The following is a 17,219-nucleotide window of genomic DNA, read 5'->3' as shown; positions in this document are numbered from 1 at the left end:
TGGTCTGCATTTCTCTGTATCTTGTAACTGTTTGTCTCGGACTCCTGCTGAGCTGAGAAGCATCCGTTTCCACGAACCCCCGCCTCCCATCACCCCCGCCCCCCCAAGCCTCTCACAGTTTCGAATACTTCTGCTGCAGTCTGACCTCGGACAGATGTGAGATTTGACATAAATTATACATATATCTGCTGAAGATTGTGCTGCGTTGTACGAGGCTGTACCAGCCCCTCGCCCTCTGCTCCCCGCAGCGCAGTGTTTACTAGCCCAGCCCTGCTCGTGAAGTTTATGAACATCCCAGAGCAGGAAACACCGCCCCCTGCCGGCCCGGGAGCCCTGGTGTCCACCCTGCGGGGAGAGGGGAGTCCACTCTTCACAACAGCAGCAGCACGGCGGGTACTGTGTCCCAACGGCAGGCAGCAGTAGATATAGGTAAGTACCAATGAGCCATAAAAGAACACATGGATGTCTGCGCCCATGAATGCGCGCCGCGAAACCTGCTTCTGCCCGCTGCGAACGTCTACAGAGAAGTTCTGCCGCGCGCCAGCTGCCTGCGACTGCTGCATTAATAGAGAGCGCGCGCCTCTGTTTCAGTCAAAAACCCGGTTTCCATGTGAGGTTGGTGGCTGGTCCTTGGTTACCGGAGCGTCAGTGTTGTTCTGATCTTGTATTTCTCAGACCTCACGGGGTCTGCGTTTTTCGGTACCTACGACAAAGCGAACAGATTTGTTAGTGCGGTTTGGCAGTAGGCGACCCGATTGTAGTGTGAGTGAGTGGGCGGCACATCGTGTTCCAGTCATGAACATTCATTTTAAATGCCTGTTGGATTGTGGGAGTTGTAGGTCTCGTCACCGATCAATCTCTCGAAATGTCTACATTACCGTGGTTTGGGAGAGGAAAACCTGGTCTGGACTCTGCTATCCCTGATGACACAGAGTCGCCAAGTAACCTTCGCAACGGAGCTTATACAACCGCTGTGCGATTGTAACCAAACACCTTACAAAAGCCGTATTGTATGCACTGTAAGTCCAGGGAATAGGGACACCCTGCATGACCTTTCACATCATTGACAATAAGGTCACACGTAGGTCACCAGAAGCCACATCTCTTTTCCTGCATCCTCTGAGGGGAGGTGAAACAAGTATCGCAGCTAGGGGTGGGCGGAATTTGCGGAATTAACCTTCGCAAATTATCGCGAGAATGTTTAAAATTATCGCAAACAAGCAGAAATATCGCGAAGATGCGGAAGTTTTTTTCCGGCATGTTCGCGAGATTTTCTGCATGGTTGCGGGTCGCCAACTTACCCATGTGGTTGCTTGCGGGCGCGGCCATCTTGTTTTGAGTTGTTCTCGCGGTGCATGATCGCGAGAAGAAAGACGTGGTCGCGCGACGCATGACGTCACTGCGGGCGCGAACTGTCGCGAGACAGCGCAAATGGCTAAAAACAATACAACATCTCATGGAGAACGCGACCGGATCAAGAAAACTTGTCGGCGAACGCAGGGATTCAGGTAAGGCGATCGCGCGCGCGCGAGAATGTATCATTTTACAGCGCGAGCAAGAAACAAATTATCGCCAAGCTGCGGAAACCGGAATTTTTGACATTTTCGCGCTCTCCGCGGAACGCAAAAATGGCAAATTATCGCAATTTCCGCGAACGGAACGAAATTTTTGCCCAGGCCTAATCGCAGCCCCTCTCCTTTCAGTCCTCCAGTGCATGCCAAAGTGGTAACACACAGCTGCCAGGTTACCCGGTGCATGCGTGATGAGCTGCTCCTGACTATTGCTTTCATTTTAATTCGAGGCTTATAGTCAGGGCACAAGTCTTAAATAAAACAAGAAGTGGGGGGGACTAACCAGGTTAAGCTTTAGGCAAGTGAAATCATGAACGTGCCATCACAGCGCATGATGTCACAGCGTGAGACATTGCACATGACCCCACAGGAAGTGACATCACTGGAAGTGACATCAGATATTAAGACCTCACACATGTTTATCAGGTATATCATGAGTACATTTAAGTGCATTATGAGATTTAATAATTGAGAATTGGTGTTGGGGTTGTGCCAAAAAGTGGCTCAATCCTGACGCAAAATTTGGGCCTCAACTAATACATTTATTTTTTAAACCCTGCCACAAAGAAATTGGCAACAAGGAGAACCATGGAAGTAGATCAGTAATGCTTAATTGGTTGCAAAGTCTACATTTTAAAATATTTGATTGGGTTACGGCATCTGCTGTGAAGGTGCCCAGTAAATCTCAGGGAATAGTAATAATGGTGAGATAACTCTGGTGGCTCATGCACTTGCTGGAGAGATCTGTGTTTTGTGAAGTCCCAGATTTGAATCAAATTAGTATAAGGTGAATGTGTCTCCTGCAAAGCACATCATCTAACGCGCAGATGACACATTTTAATTTTCTGTCGATAGTAAAGTGGGGTTCTGCTTTTAACACCGAGATCCTTTTGTTTCCTGCAGTTCATAAATTGCAATCCTTGTAACATAGCACAGTGAGCTACACCTTGTAACCCTCGCTGTCTCATGTAACTCATTTTGTATATTGATTTACACATGTACATGATTTATTGTCAATGTGTAACGTGTATGTTATGTAAAGAGCTCTGACACCCTGCATTGGGTTGCATAGTGCTATAAAAGGAATAAAATAGTGCTATTGAAATAGTTGTTTGTGTAAATACTGGGACAGATGAACACACCTAGCATGCTTACAGTGCGTGCATCTCTTATACACAGGGACTGAACAAAGGCAAAAGCTGCCTCTCTTAAGTACCTGTAAAGAGATAATTAGCTGTGTGCCTTTGTTTCCCGCCGTGGCATTTACATTTAAGTGTGAGGTTCCAGGCCGCCTCCAGTCAGGATATTCAAACAAAAGGAGGCCTGATGGCTCCTTAACTTCGGCCCAGCTCGAGATGAATAAAAAAGCTCCCTCGCTGCCTGCAGGTTGCTGTGGGGAATCGAAAGCAGACAATGTAGAGGCCCTGCTGAATATGTCCCTGTGCCTGGAAATTACACTGGGATAAGTTCAGCATGTTTCTGTGGGGCCCAACTTCTTGGCAGGGGGGGACGGCGTCCACCCTGTGAAAATAGTGGGTGGACTCCGTGTACCTGCCCGTACCCTCGACTTATGCCCTGCATATAGTCCTGGTTTTATACTGGAATAAACAAGACTACAAGTCCCAGAATTCAAAGAAAAAATCCTGGACTGGAGCATCTACTCTCGCATGGCCTGGGAAACTTATCACAGCTGATAATAAATATGTCAGCGGGGTTCATTAGTGCCTCGTTCGCCCCACGTCCTTAGAGCACCATGTCGAGTCCTAGACTTTCACTTCACAACTTGTGTGTTCTGGGAGTTGTAGTCCTGTGTTACTTTCGTGAGCCAACTGCTGATACACCTCAAATCAGTAACAGAAGAGCGCAGGTCTTGAAAAATGGTGTCTTGATGACGAAGCTCTAGGTGGCACCCACAGATAGCCCAATAACAGGGAGTGCAGACTCCAATGACACCGCATGCAGGTCTGACCGAAAGTGACAGAACAGTGTGTGTTCGTTGAGCTTTGCAGGTGGTCGAGCAGTAAACAAACGTTTCATAAACGGTTGTTATTATGGATTCTGTTGTGTAGCTAGCGCTACCCGCAGCATCTCACATGCTTCACAGCACCTTTGGTGCAACTGGGAAAGGTGAGACGGAAAGCTAGAGGCTAGTATTCTCTACGGGGGGAGGGTGGAGGGGGGAATTCACATGTCTAGGTGAGCAGAGGAGAGTTCTTGAATCAAGTCCTTGATAATGTTCATATTATTTCAGTATAAACCCGGGATCTGTACATTACAACAAGGAGCACGCGCTCAGCTCCTATGCAGACTGGCCATCCCCATGTGGCTTCTCAGATGCACAAGCCTCCAAGGCAGGCATGGACATGGCGTCTCTTCTTGCTCTGCTCCCTAGGGTGTCGCAGGGTCTGGTGGAAGGTGGGGGTGTCAGTCGTCAGCAGCCCCAGGGAGGGATCACCGCAGAGACAATCGTGGAAGGCTGCCAGGTCTTTTCAGGCCACCTTGAATCCAATTAAATATCTCTGAATGGACTAGGTTTGGATGGCAGAATTTTGACGTAACTCCATTTCCAATTATGTCTCAGTAATGGACTGACAATTAACAGTAACGGTCATACTGTGATTACCAAGTCCCCAGACCCATCTTGCAGTTCCTGCACTTTGATTTAGCAAGCAAATGCACATCAATAGATTTATAAAATGGGAATATTCCAATAAAAAGAGAGGTTCCTACTACACACCTGAACAGACATGTTAAATGAACAGTGCTATGTCAACATTATAAACTTGAATCAATACTGAAAAGTACATTTAAGATAAATAACGTAACAAGAACGAAACATTTTTGATGAAAGAGACTTCTTTCAATCTTGGGTAGAGTAGGTTAGCTAAGCAATCATTGAGGTTGGGTGGAATACAATAGCTCAACATGCATTGATCTTCATTAGAGTAAGTTAGTTGAGCACACATTGAGGTTATATCGAGTACATTAACAAAGCAGACAGTGATTACAGAAAACAGCCTAGCCACTACTTGAGACTTCACTGGGTTCCCCCCAAAACACTACACCCACCTTGCTGAATCTCCCGCAGACCTAGCCGTACTTCCCCAAGACCCAGCCGTACCTCCCGCAGACCCAGCCGTACCTCCCTAAGACCCAGCCGTACCGCCCTCAGATCCAGCCGTACTGCCCGCAGACCCAGCCGTACCTCCCGCAGACCCAGCCGTACCTCCCGCAGACCCAGCGTACCTCCCGCAGACCGAGCCGTAGCTCCCGCAGACCCAGCCGTAGCTCCCGCAGACCCAGCCGTAGCTCCCGCAGACCCAGCCGTAGCTCCCGCAGACCCAGCCGTAGCTCCCGAGGACCCAGCCGTACCTCCCGCAGACCCAGCCGTACCTCCCGCAGACCCAGCCGTACCTCCCGCAGACCCAGCCGTACCTCCCGCAGACCCAGCCGTACCTCCTGCAGACCCAGCCGTAGCTCCCGCAGACCCAGCCGTAGCTCCCGCAGACCCAGCCGTAGCTCCCGCAGACCCAGCCGTAGCTCCCGCAGACCCAGCCGTAGCTCCCGCAGACCCAGCCGTAGCTCCCGCAGACCCAGCCGTAGCTCCCGCAGACCCAGCCGTAGCTCCCGCAGACCCAGCCGTAGCTCCCGCAGACCCAGCCGTAGCTCCCGCAGACCCAGCCGTAGCTCCCGCAGACCCAGCCGTAGCTCCCGCAGACCCAGCCGTAGCTCCGCAGACCCAGCCGTAGCTCCCGCAGACCCAGCCGTAGCTCCCGCAGACCCAGCCATAGCTCCCGCAGACCCAGCCGTTGCTCCCGCAGACCCAGCCGTACCTCCCGCAGACCCAGCCGTACCTCCGCCAGACCCAGCTATACTGTCCAGCCGTACCTCCTGCCGACACCGCTTAAGATGTGTCCAAAAAAGCTTGTCTTTTCTACTGTGTTTTCTGCCATTTTATTACTCTCTCTGATCCTACAAAAGTCTAAGGGGCGATTCACAAAGAGCCTCCGCACTCATGGCGGAATCTCCGCACTCGCGGGGGAGCCTCCGCACTCGCGACAGAGTCTCTGCACTCAGGGGAAGTCTCATCACTTGCTGCAGAGTCTCTGCACTTGTGGTGGAATCTCTGCACTCGTGTGGGAGCCTCCGCACTCTCAGCCGCACTCGCGGTGGAGTGAGTCTGCACTCTGAGGAAGCCTCTGCACTTGCAATGGCGTCTCTGCACTCTTGGCGGAATCTACTCACTGCAGTTATCATTGCAGACATTTCGCCATGACTGTGGAGCCTCCGCCACAACTACACAGGCTCTTTGTAAATCTGGCCCTTTATCACCAATGGCTACAGATGGCAGATCTCCTATAGAAGGGACATGTGGGTAGTTCTCCACTGAAATGAGATCTCAGTGGCTTGTGCTGTGCCTGCACAATCATGTAGCACACCATCCACGCCCTTCTAATGTCATGCTTGGATCCTACCGCCACTAGATGGTCGCAGAATCTCAGAGCAATCTTCCTCTCGCGAGAACAAAAGAGCTCCTAGTGGCCCGCCGTATACGGAAGAGGCTGTTGTTTCACCCACAGGGGGGTCTTGAGTCCTGGGTGGAATGCTTGACGGAGAAGGAAGTGTGACGAGGGCTCGAAATGAAGTGTTCTTGCTGCTCCATTCAGAATACTCTATTCTTCGAATGGCCCCAACGGAGCTACACACCCTGCGCCTTGAGACCCTATCGGATCAGTAGTGCGCTTTACAAAAACACTGATTGCTTGATTGACACTCCGCCACATCTGGACACACGTTTAAAGCACTGGGTTATTTGTTGTTTAAGGCACTGGGGTACTTGTTGACCAAAGCTGCTCCAGGAACCCTCTGGGCCATATCAGTTCATGTGACCGGCCACCCAGCAACTAATGAGCATGACGTGGATAAATGGGGCAATTTGATTGGTTGCATGGCAGCCAATCTGAGAGGCCGCACTTCAGGCAGTCACGAGTACTGTGCCTAAGAATGGTATAACCCTGGTATCTATGCCCTAGGATGCTTCTCCATCTCTGGCTTCACACTGGAGTACCTGAGGCCTCATGACCCCTTCCCTGTTAAGCGGTGTTGCTCATTGCTTGTATCTTTCCCTGTAGACATCTACTATTGGTAGAACTAGGTAATGAACGAATTTATGCAACCTAAGACTGCCCATCTCCCCTCCCTGAAATGGGTGCCTTTCAGTAAGAGGGAAACACCACCTTCCACAGCTTCTTTACGGAAGCGTGTCTATCCAGGATCCTCCAACTCTGGGGTACTCGCGCCAAGACAAGCGGGTGCGATCATTTCACAGAAAGCATCCCGCTTCAGGAAGAATGGCGAGCACCAGTGGAGTCACAGCAAAGAAGGTGAAGCACAATGGGACAAAACAGGACTGCATGCCAGGACCGAGCAGCACAGGGATAAAGCACGGCGGTGTGGGCATTTCCAGCTGACTGATGTTGCATTAAGGACAGCCTGGTGCTAGTCCTGTCTGTTGGTTTCACTTGATGCTTTCAGCGCCATTGGAACAGATTTTAGGATGAGCAACAGTGTTGCATCCTATGCGGAGACGTTCAAGTGAAAATGTGGCAAATTAGGAAAAGATTAGGAAGGATCCTCTGCACAGGGACAAGGAGAGAACATAAATGATAAAAAAAAGGATGTCTGATGGAAGTATACGTAGAGGGTTGTAGAAAGTGCAAGAAAACAAAGCTGAGAGCGAAGAGGACAAAGTAAGAAAAGATTGTGTGAGGAATGTGAAAAAGAAAGAGATACCAGAATGGAGGCACCCAGAGTAGTTCATGCACACAGGATATCGTTCCTAGTCATATGGGTGCAGCCCCCGGCGGGCCTGTCCATGCCCGTTCTGCCGTAACTTATAAATGTGACTCCATCAAGACCTCAATATCCTCATCCCATAAATCATGCAGAACAAAGATGACGTATCATTCTTTGCCTTTGTTAGTGCAGTCCTTTGCAAGATGTGTTGTTACTCCTTCTTTACGATGTCCATAGAGCGGCCCCTAGCTCCACCCACAGGAGTATTACTCCTCACCTCAGGCTATTGGATGTTTGGTTAATCATTCCGCCATCGATGGAGTGCTTGCACTGCAATGTATGAGGGATTGTATTGTGTCTAAAAACACTCTTAACCATCAGAAATTCAGTTCTTTATCTTATACGTGCATTGTGTGAGGAAAGCAACCCTTTCTCACACTTGAGCTGAAGATGGCCACTTTTACCTCCTCATCTGCTTTTCCATTTTTACATTTCATGGTCTGGCTCAGTTCCTGCCCTCCTTTTACCTCAGATCTTTGGCTGCCATGCCAACGCTGCAGTGTTAGCTGCCGACAGCTCCCCGGTGCTGCCTCATTGTGCCCCCCAACCACCATTAACACTACCGCCACCATTGCCACCTCCATTACTATCACTAGCACAAATGTTACCCACAAGCAAACTGAGAACTGGCAGCTCTGTTTTGCAAGGGTGGCCAACTGTGCAAGGTCCCGAAGTCCTGGTGATTACCACTTTCACAATCCCTTTTGTGCCAAATTATCATGTTGAACACCCCTAGATTGTCTTTAGAATTATTTGCTTCAACTTTATTATGCTGTTCTTTGTAGGTTTTTTGGGTTGCAGTGTTTTATTCAACTAATGAGTGTTAGTGTTTTATTGCAGAACATATTTTTTGCATACATCAATATCACACCCAAAATATGTTCATCTCTCATTCTGACAGTGTGGAAATTTAGCGTGCAAACTGAACATTATCTGCGCCATCTTGCCTCTCCCCAGCGCCACGCACAACGAATGCACGGCCGCCATTTTAGGCACCCCGCTCTCTCCCCGCTCACTCTCGACCGCCAGCGTTTTCCCTTGGCGCTGCAAGCATCCCCCGCGCGCCGGCCACCCCCGCTCTCTCATACAGGCCATAAACCCTCTCCTTCTGCGCGACCCTGCTACGGAACCACTTCCAACCGACAACCCATACATGGTCATGCCTCTCCTTTGATAACCCCCTTCCTCTGCGCCCCATTGTCTGAACTGGTCCCAGGCCATCACCTAGCCCTGCGGATGCAGTTTACTGCCCCTACTGTAAGGGAAAAACCCCACATCAAAGGGATTACAGTAGATCAAAGCCCCTACCCCCTGAGACCCGGCCAGTTGCACACACCCCCGGGAATTAGCGGAATTCCCTACTGCGCGATAGCCATCTCCCACTGCGGGTAGGGTGGGAACTTCTACTGTATCTATGTGTGGGATCGGATCTGAGCCGGGGCTTCAGGGGATGTTCTTTCAGGCATCAAGGGAATCTCAAGAATGTACTATGTGTAATAAAGCAATAAACCAGTGTATAAGAGACCAGGTCTCAGAGATGCAGTTAGAGCACCTCGTGACGATACCTTGCTGTCTGATCTGATGTGTTCTGCTCCGACGGAATAAAACTTTGTTTCCTGCCTTCCAGTCTCCGGCGCCTGCCTCTTTTATTGGTAAATTATCGAGTGGTATGAGAGGCGATTACCGCCGGGCAAATACTTGAAAGATTATCAACTGAAACTGCCGCTACCATTTAACAATTGGCGTCCCAAACGTGGGGCCCATCAGCGACACGTGGATCCAGTGGGAGAGGTCCCGACGACAGAGTGAACGACTGCAACGATCGGGAGAGCTCCTGCCCAATAGACCCTCGTCTGGCAGCCGATCATCCGAACTTCACTGGTTCCGAGCAGACCTCTCTCGAGTGATCTACGGTCCTGACTGGGAACCATCAGGAGTGCCGCGGCAAATACGGAGAATAGAGGACGATCGGGCGCTGGAGGCGGAAGACGAGAAACTGTCCACGCGGTCCGGGTAAGGTCGTGAAATACGACAAAAGTGCGAAATAATTGATTGATTGTTTGAATACTAGTATTGCTCATTGATTATGCTCATTGATTGTTCTTTTTGAGATATTCGCTGTCTACAAACGGGGAGGAGTAGAAATACTCTCTCTCTCTCCCTTTGCAGATGGTGAAGGGTAGGTAACGCAGACTTTTGTCCCCGTTGAAACCCGTCGTGCCTATCTTTATCTCCCCACTGATTGATTGTCCGAACATTGATTGTTTTGAAGAATAGTGCTCTTTGAGATATTCTCTGTTTGCAAATAACGTAGAATAGAAATATTCTGTCTAGTCTTTGCAAATAGTGAAGGGTAGGTAACGCAGACTTTTGTCCCCGTTGAAACCCGTCGTGCCTATCTTTATCTCCCCATTGATTGATTGATTGATTGTCCGAACACTAGTTGTTCGATATTGGTTCTTTGGAGGTATTCTCTGCTTACAAATAACGAAGAATAGAGATATTCTGTCTAGTCTTTGCAAGCAGTGAAAAGATAGGTAGTGCTGACTTTTGTCCCCGTTGAAACCCGTCATGCCTATCTTCTCCCCACTGATTGGTAGTTGGTTCTGCCCGGACCGCTTATTAGAGGTGAACCACCCGGCTCCACTGGAAGGCACCCCTAATAAGGACATGTTCACTAAATATGGACTAGTCGCCGTAGCTTATAGCAAGCTGTGGCATAAATATACCAAGAAGGACCCCGAAAGTCAGTGGCCACTGATGGGATCCTTCGACGACCGCAAGATAGAAGCGCTAGAAGTAGCTCTGCGTAGCAATAAGACGACGCCTACTATGCTTGACAGTATTGGCATGTGGCGCAAAGAAGCGACGCAACGGAAAAAGAGGGAAGAAGTAAAAGCAGAAAAGGAATTACGAAAGGCAGCTCACCTAGCCGCTAAAAAGTTAGAAGAAGACATAAAGGAGAGAAGGGAAACTAAACTAAGACAGGAGCCCGAAACCTCAGGCCAGTACGCTGTTAGGACCCCTTCTTTGCTCTACCCTGTATTGTCCTCCAAGCAGCAAACGAATGACGAATTACTGTTAGGTCCCCCGACCATTTACATGCCCCCTCCGTATGCACCCTCCCAATCGGTAGTGCAACACCCACAACCCCCGAACACGAACGAAAGCAGTACAGGGGCCTCGGCCCTCACGGCCTCCGCGCCGGCTGAGCCTCTTGTACTGAACCTAACGTCGACTACAACGCTAGACGACCATGAGATAGGAAAGAAAGAGTCCACCAGAATGAATCGGTTAACTAAAGATGAACGAGCAGGAATTGACAAGATAGTAGGGACGCTGGTGGAGCGAAAAGAAAGTGAGGAGTATATAACGGACGTGTATAAATCGTATGCCGACAGCCGCAGACGACACTTCGTCGTACGGCTCTGTTATCACACCCTGAATACATATGAGGATAGGTACCACGATAAAGGTCCCGAAGGCCTAGCGGCCCTATATAGGAAGGTAGACATTGGGGAAGAAAGAGAGGGCGATGTAACGAACCTCTTCACTCGTACACTCGAGGTCTACCGACACCTTAAAGAACATGGACAGACAACCAAAACAGAAACCCCCATAGCAACTAAGCCCCAGGGAGGAAGGGCCGATGCCATGATGCCCATTAAAGAAGCTGCCCCCTATTGGGTCCCCCCACGGGGTCAGGGAACGCACGACGACATCAACCACCAAGATGCGAAGGGAAGGGTTGTATATAACTGGGTCTACCAGCCGTGGGACCGGCAAGATATTTTGACCTTTAGAAAGACCCTACCCGACTTGAGAAAGAACCCGACTGCCTTCTACACTGAATTAGGCACAGCCTTAGGCTCAACGATAATGACGTTAGCAGATATCGACTTGTTCTTTGGGCTATGTCTGCCGGCTGATGTGTGGAAACAAATCCGGAAAGTTGACCACGCTGAGCCGTTCGGATATACCTGGGTACAACTCGATACCATAGATAAACAGCGAGAACCTGGACAGAAACCCCCGAAAGCCATCTTAGAGCTCCCAGACAAGATTGTACAAAAGCTGAAGACTTTAATCCCAGAAAGAAAGGTAGACTGGTCGATAGTGACGGCTTGCCGCCAGAAACCCCAGGAGGATGTGTCTGAATACTTCTCCCGATTCGAGACTGTGTTTTCCGATTACAGTGGCCAAGACATGACCACCGCAACCGGACACCACCTCTTTGTCCAGAATTATGTAAAGGGTCTGTCTCAAGAAATCTCCCAGAAGCTACAGACCAGCGAGAGTAGTTGGGCAGCCTCCAAACCCGCAGCAATTCTCCAGATGGCCCAATACTACGAAAATCAGAAGAACGAGAACGATAGGGCGTCAGAGAAGAAGAAAAAGGAATTAAAGGAGAGGGTGATGATAGCGCAGTTGCAAGGGGTGACCATAGGAAGGGAACCCCCAAAAGAGAATTACCAACCAACCGCCCCTAGAAAGCTACCCCCTAGAGACCATACACCTACACCCTACAACGGACGGAGAGACTTAGATGGAAATCAATGTGCGTTCTGTAGAGGGTTCGGACACTGGAAATCCCAGTGCCCGGTCCGTCTGGAAATAAACAAGAATAGGGACCCCAGAGACGCAGCATACGACCACAGAAATAGAGGACAGGGACGAGGGCACACGAACAACACCATCAACGACAGGCCAGGCAGACCAAACACCTTTGATCGCCCCCGCCAAAACCAGTGTCAGCAGTCCGACTATGAGAGCACTCATGACTTCGCATAGGACCGCCAGGGGCAAGGGAGGGATCCAGTCGAACTCCGTGTTGACCAGCAAGGTCCTTACGTCACCGCTAAGGTCTTGGGCACAAAATCTCCATTCCTGGTAGATACTGGGGCGACACGTAGTGCGCTATCTAAACGACTGATTCCTAGGGCACCCTTGTCTGGCTCACACGTAACCTCAATAGGCTTTGACGGAACGCCCTCCACTAACCCCTTATCAGCACCAATCTCCTTTGACTTAGAAGATAACACCACTGACACGACCTTTCTGCTCTCCTCCAACACCCCCGATGCTATTATGGGACTTGATTTGCTAAAACATTTTCGAGCCACTATCAGATGCTCCCCAGACGGAGTTCGAGTCATCCTACACGATAACCCAGATCTGTCCAGACCCTGTCACACTCGGCGTATGCTCTCTATAACCGATGCTGATATGTCCCTACTCGACACATTACCTTCACATCTATGGGCTAAAACCGACTCAGATGTAGGGCGCATGGTGATCGACCCGGTACACATAACCGTCCGACCGGACGCAGTGCTCCCAAAGCTTCCACAGTATCGGATATCACCCGAAGGCGAGAAGGCATTGGTGGAAATCATCGAGTCCCTGGTCGAGGCAGGAGTGGTAGAAGAAGTAGTGCTGCACGCCATTCCCGATGTTTCCAGGGGCCCGGGACACGACATCCAACCCGGTGACTTCGTCTTAGTGCGTAACTTCCAGCGCACCAAGAGTCTGGAGCCCCGGTGGACGGGCCCCCTGCAAGTCCTGATCACCACCCGAACAGCTCTTCGAGTGGAGGGGAAACGCAATTGGCTGCATGCACACCACTGCAAGAAGGCATCACCGACCCTGACAACCACGGACAACATCACCACCCAAGAGGAACTACTGGACAAAGACCGACCATCCCTGAACCGCGGCCCGGATACAGAGACACTTGAGTTGATTGAATATCCCGATCCCACTGTGCCATCTAAAGAAGGGTATAACTTGCGACGAAAGGAGAGAACTTCGGCTAAGCAGACCACAGGCTAAGTGGAAATCTCAGAACGGTAGCCTAGTCACCTAAAAGGCCACCAGGAGAGAAACTAAAACAAAGTCTGTGGTTCTGCCCGCTACCGAGTCTCTTGAAGGTGATGGAAGCGCCCGACATGAAGATGATGGAAGCAACCGGACGTCCGAAGATCCACTACAGAAACCCAAAGACTGACCGAATGCACAGCTTAAAGACTATTGCACTTTTCATTACCCTTCTCTTTTGCCTTCTCCTCATGGTCACCTTCTGGATCATGGAGGAGAGCACACCCGCTCATAAGACATTACTGACCACCGTTCAACCTACCACCACGAAAGAACATCATCTGATCTCGCTTTCACCCCAACTCCGAGAAAGGCGTAAGGAGTTCTGGAATAACTCTTTTGTGCAGTTGCTCCACCAACACAATCTTGCTACCAACGCCACTAATTGCTGGATCTGTGGACTGCTACCACATGCCACTGGACACTCTATCCCTTTCATCCCTTCACCTTTTTCTGTCCATGGTTCCTGCCTCGCCTGGCTAATCCTCCTGCAAGAAAGCTACAAGGACAATGCCACTTCCGGCAGAACCATGTCACACTTTTACCATGGGTTCTGGCTGAACAAAACTGGAAGAACTTCTGCCCTCTTCTGCCCTCTGAGATCGAACACTTCCTTTCACATGGACATCCCTGCCAAAGAACGAGTTGAAATGCAAGTGTTCAACAATCCAGCCAGACCCACCTTCTCTTACCTCCGGAAACGGACGGCCGCCACCCTAACAGTGGCCCTGTCCGTCATCAACATCACTGGGTCTGTATGCCTCGAAGGCCTGGGGGCACAGCTGGTGGGCCACAGCTCCTGCCTCATCACCCGAACATTGGACTCAGTTGACCCACCCTCCTTTGTTGCCTCCCCGAATATGTACTTCGTCTGTGGTACTAAGGCCTACACCTGGCTTCCGAAAGGTTGGGGAGGCACCTGCTACATCGCCTTTGTCCTTCCTCCGACGTATGTGGCTCCAGCAAACCATCACCGACAGAAACGGGCCAAAGACATTGTGCAGGCCGACTCCACCGGAGCACAGTTCATGGACGCAGTCAAAGGCCTTGTTCCACTCTGGGGTCCGATGGCAAACAGCCGTGCCATCCGCCACTTAACCCAGGCAGTCGAAACGGCAATGAACATTACAGCTGGCGCCCTCGCCAACAACACCGCTGAGCTTCAGGCCGTCCGCCTGGTGGCTCTCCAGAACCGCCTTGTTCTAGACGTGGTTCTGGCAGATCGTGGAGGAGCATGCCGCATCATTGGGTCCAGCTGTTGTACCTACGTACCGGATAACTCACCCTCAGTCTACAAAGCAATTGAACATCTCCACAGACTGTCCGCAGAGGTTCATCAAGAACAAGAAGAATGGTCACTGGGGAGTTGGTTTTGGGACACTATTAAAGGTTGGGGATGGAGACTGTTTTCATTTATCCTGATACCGATTGTGTTACTATGTGGATGTTGCTTGGGGATTCAGTGTCTGCCACCTTTATGTTCGCTTTTTATGAACTGCATCTGCCCTAAGACTTTGGACTTTGAAACTGAGCGGATGAAAGCTCTGAACGAGGTGGAGGTACGGGGTATTATGGGGATAGATCCAAACTAGGCAAGCTGGCGAGACATGTTAAAAGGGAGGACTGTGGAAATTTAGCGTGCAAACTGAACATTATCTGCGCCATCTTGCCTCTCCCCAGCGCCACGCACAACGAATGCACGGCCGCCATTTTAGGCACCCCGCTCTCTCCCCGCTCACTCTCGACCGCCAGCGTTTTCCCTTGGCGCTGCAAGCATCCCCCGCGCGCCGGCCACCCCCGCTCTCTCATACAGGCCATAAACCCTCTCCTTCTGCGCGACCCTGCTACGGAACCACTTCCAACCGACAACCCATACATGGTCATGCCTCTCCTTTGATAACCCCCTTCCTCTGCGCCCCATTGTCTGAACTGGTCCCAGGCCATCACCTAGCCCTGCGGATGCAGTTTACTGCCCCTACTGTAAGGGAAACACCCCACATCAAAGGGATTACAGTAGATCAAAGCCCCTACCCCCTGAGACCCGGCCAGTTGCACACACCCCCGGGAATTAGCGGAATTCCCTACTGCGCGATAGCCATCTCCCACTGCGGGTAGGGTGGGAACTTCTACTGTATCTATGTGTGGGATCGGATCTGAGCCGGGGCTTCAGGGGATGTTCTTTCAGGCATCAAGGGAATCTCAAGAATGTACTATGTGTAATAAAGCAATAAACCAGTGTATAAGAGACCAGGTCTCAGAGATGCAGTTAGAGCACCTCGTGACGATACCTTGCTGTCTGATCTGATGTGTTCTGCTCCGACGGAATAAAACTTTGTTTCCTGCCTTCCAGTCTCCGGCGCCTGCCTCTTTTATTGGTAAATTATCGAGTGGTATGAGAGGCGATTACCGCCGGGCAAATACTTGAAAGATTATCAACTGAAACTGCCGCTACCATTTAACAACAGGACAAGTGAATCTGAAACGTAACGGTGTCCGAGTCCTAATTTTGTGATGTTCACACTTACTTGCCCCTAGCGGTACCCCTCACAAAGGTCCCATAGACACTCCAAAGCCCCTCACCCTCAAATCCTCTCCCTGCTCCTACCCAGCACCTCCCCAGCCTGCATCAGCCTCACTTCAGATGTTTACTACCCGCTTAGAGCAGATGGAAACTATCTGCAGGAGAGTTCCCTGACTCTGGGGCAATCCTGTGGTACAGGAGTGGGTAAAACTTGCTCCAGCAGGTTATTTCCCATTCTGTGGATTTTCACTCATAATCCCTGTTATCACAGGAAAACGCCAGCTTGATTTATTAATACTGGCCCCAATATCTCCCAGCAGAGGTAACGGGGTACTTGTGATGCGGTCCTCTGTGGTTTTCACCATCTAATTTCCTCCACATATTACCTGGAGCAATTTGAAATCAAACCGGTAGGTGGTGGGGGTGTTTTTTTCCAGGTGCAGAAAACTACATACATCCCATAACACTATAACCGCACCTCGTGGTCATCACGCATTACATGGAAACACTTCAGACACCAACTTTCCAGCCAAACCCCTACATGGTGTCATGTACTACCCATGTAGGCAAGCGCTACAGCACCCCACATAGGGGTAGTAAGCGTAGTATAAAAGTTGCAATACAATACATCTGCCAGTTACATCTGCCATTCAAAATTCGGAATGAGGTGATATAACTATAAAGTGCAGTAACCAAATTGCCCTGGGATGATTTTAGCACACTTCCGCGCACCTTAGAAATGGTATTTAAGACTACGGGGCCGATATATAGTTTGACAAATGGTGTTAGCACCGTCTGCATGGCGAGGTACTTTAATCCTACCAGTGCAAGGGTACTCCACCTGCCATATTCAGAGATGTCCCCAGGCCTAGCGGACATCTCTAGCATTTATAGGAACCGCCGTCACAGAGGTTCCTGTAAATGCATTGAAAGTGGGCTGTGCCGCTCCATCAACATGACAGAGCTGCACTGCACACTTTTGAATTTTTTTTATTTTCAAAAACAAAATCCTAAAGCAGGATTTTGTTTTTGAATGAAGAAGAAAAAAAAAGCAGTGATCCACTCCATGGCATGGGCATCATAGACATATTTTTTACTTTTGAATACATGGCAACATTTTAGAAGAGGAAAGTAGGAGATTTAACAAAATAAAAAAAAAATAGCCAGGAGAATGAATTTCCCCCATTGACTTCTATTGAAGTAGAGGCAATTTCAGGTGGGAGACAAAGTAAAGTCATTTTTGGTTTTAAAAAAATCGGGAGTCTCCCGCCTGAATTGGGTCTGTTGGCATGTATGTGTTTGCTTACCTCCGCATTTGGGGTGGCGGTTTGTAAAGGAAAAATTGGCCATGAATCCGCTCACTCTATATTGAGCAGACGGGCACTTGGCCAAAC

The 17,219-nt window shown here is 50.0% G+C and overlaps 1 protein-coding gene across 2 annotated transcripts in view; it reads left to right on the top strand.

Moving 5' to 3' along the window:
* The first annotated feature begins 293 nt into the window (after positions 1–293).
* The window catches only part of LOC146806030 (sialidase-3-like), an 87,704-nt gene continuing 70,778 nt past the window's right edge, over positions 294–17,219 (top strand). The window contains exon 1 of one of the 2 annotated variants that reach the window (XM_085623352.1): positions 294–429. The gene's annotated coding sequence lies outside the window, so the exon portion shown is untranslated. The remainder of the gene's footprint in view (positions 430–17,219) is intronic. The other variant, XM_085623353.1, reaches the window with a different exon arrangement.

This window comes from Triturus cristatus, chromosome 8, assembly GCF_964204655.1.
Source record: "Triturus cristatus chromosome 8, aTriCri1.1, whole genome shotgun sequence".
NCBI classification, from domain to species: Eukaryota; Metazoa; Chordata; class Amphibia; order Caudata; family Salamandridae; genus Triturus; species Triturus cristatus.
The sequence above is the reverse complement of the archived record's forward strand: the minus strand, read 5'-3'. Positions and strand labels throughout refer to the sequence as shown.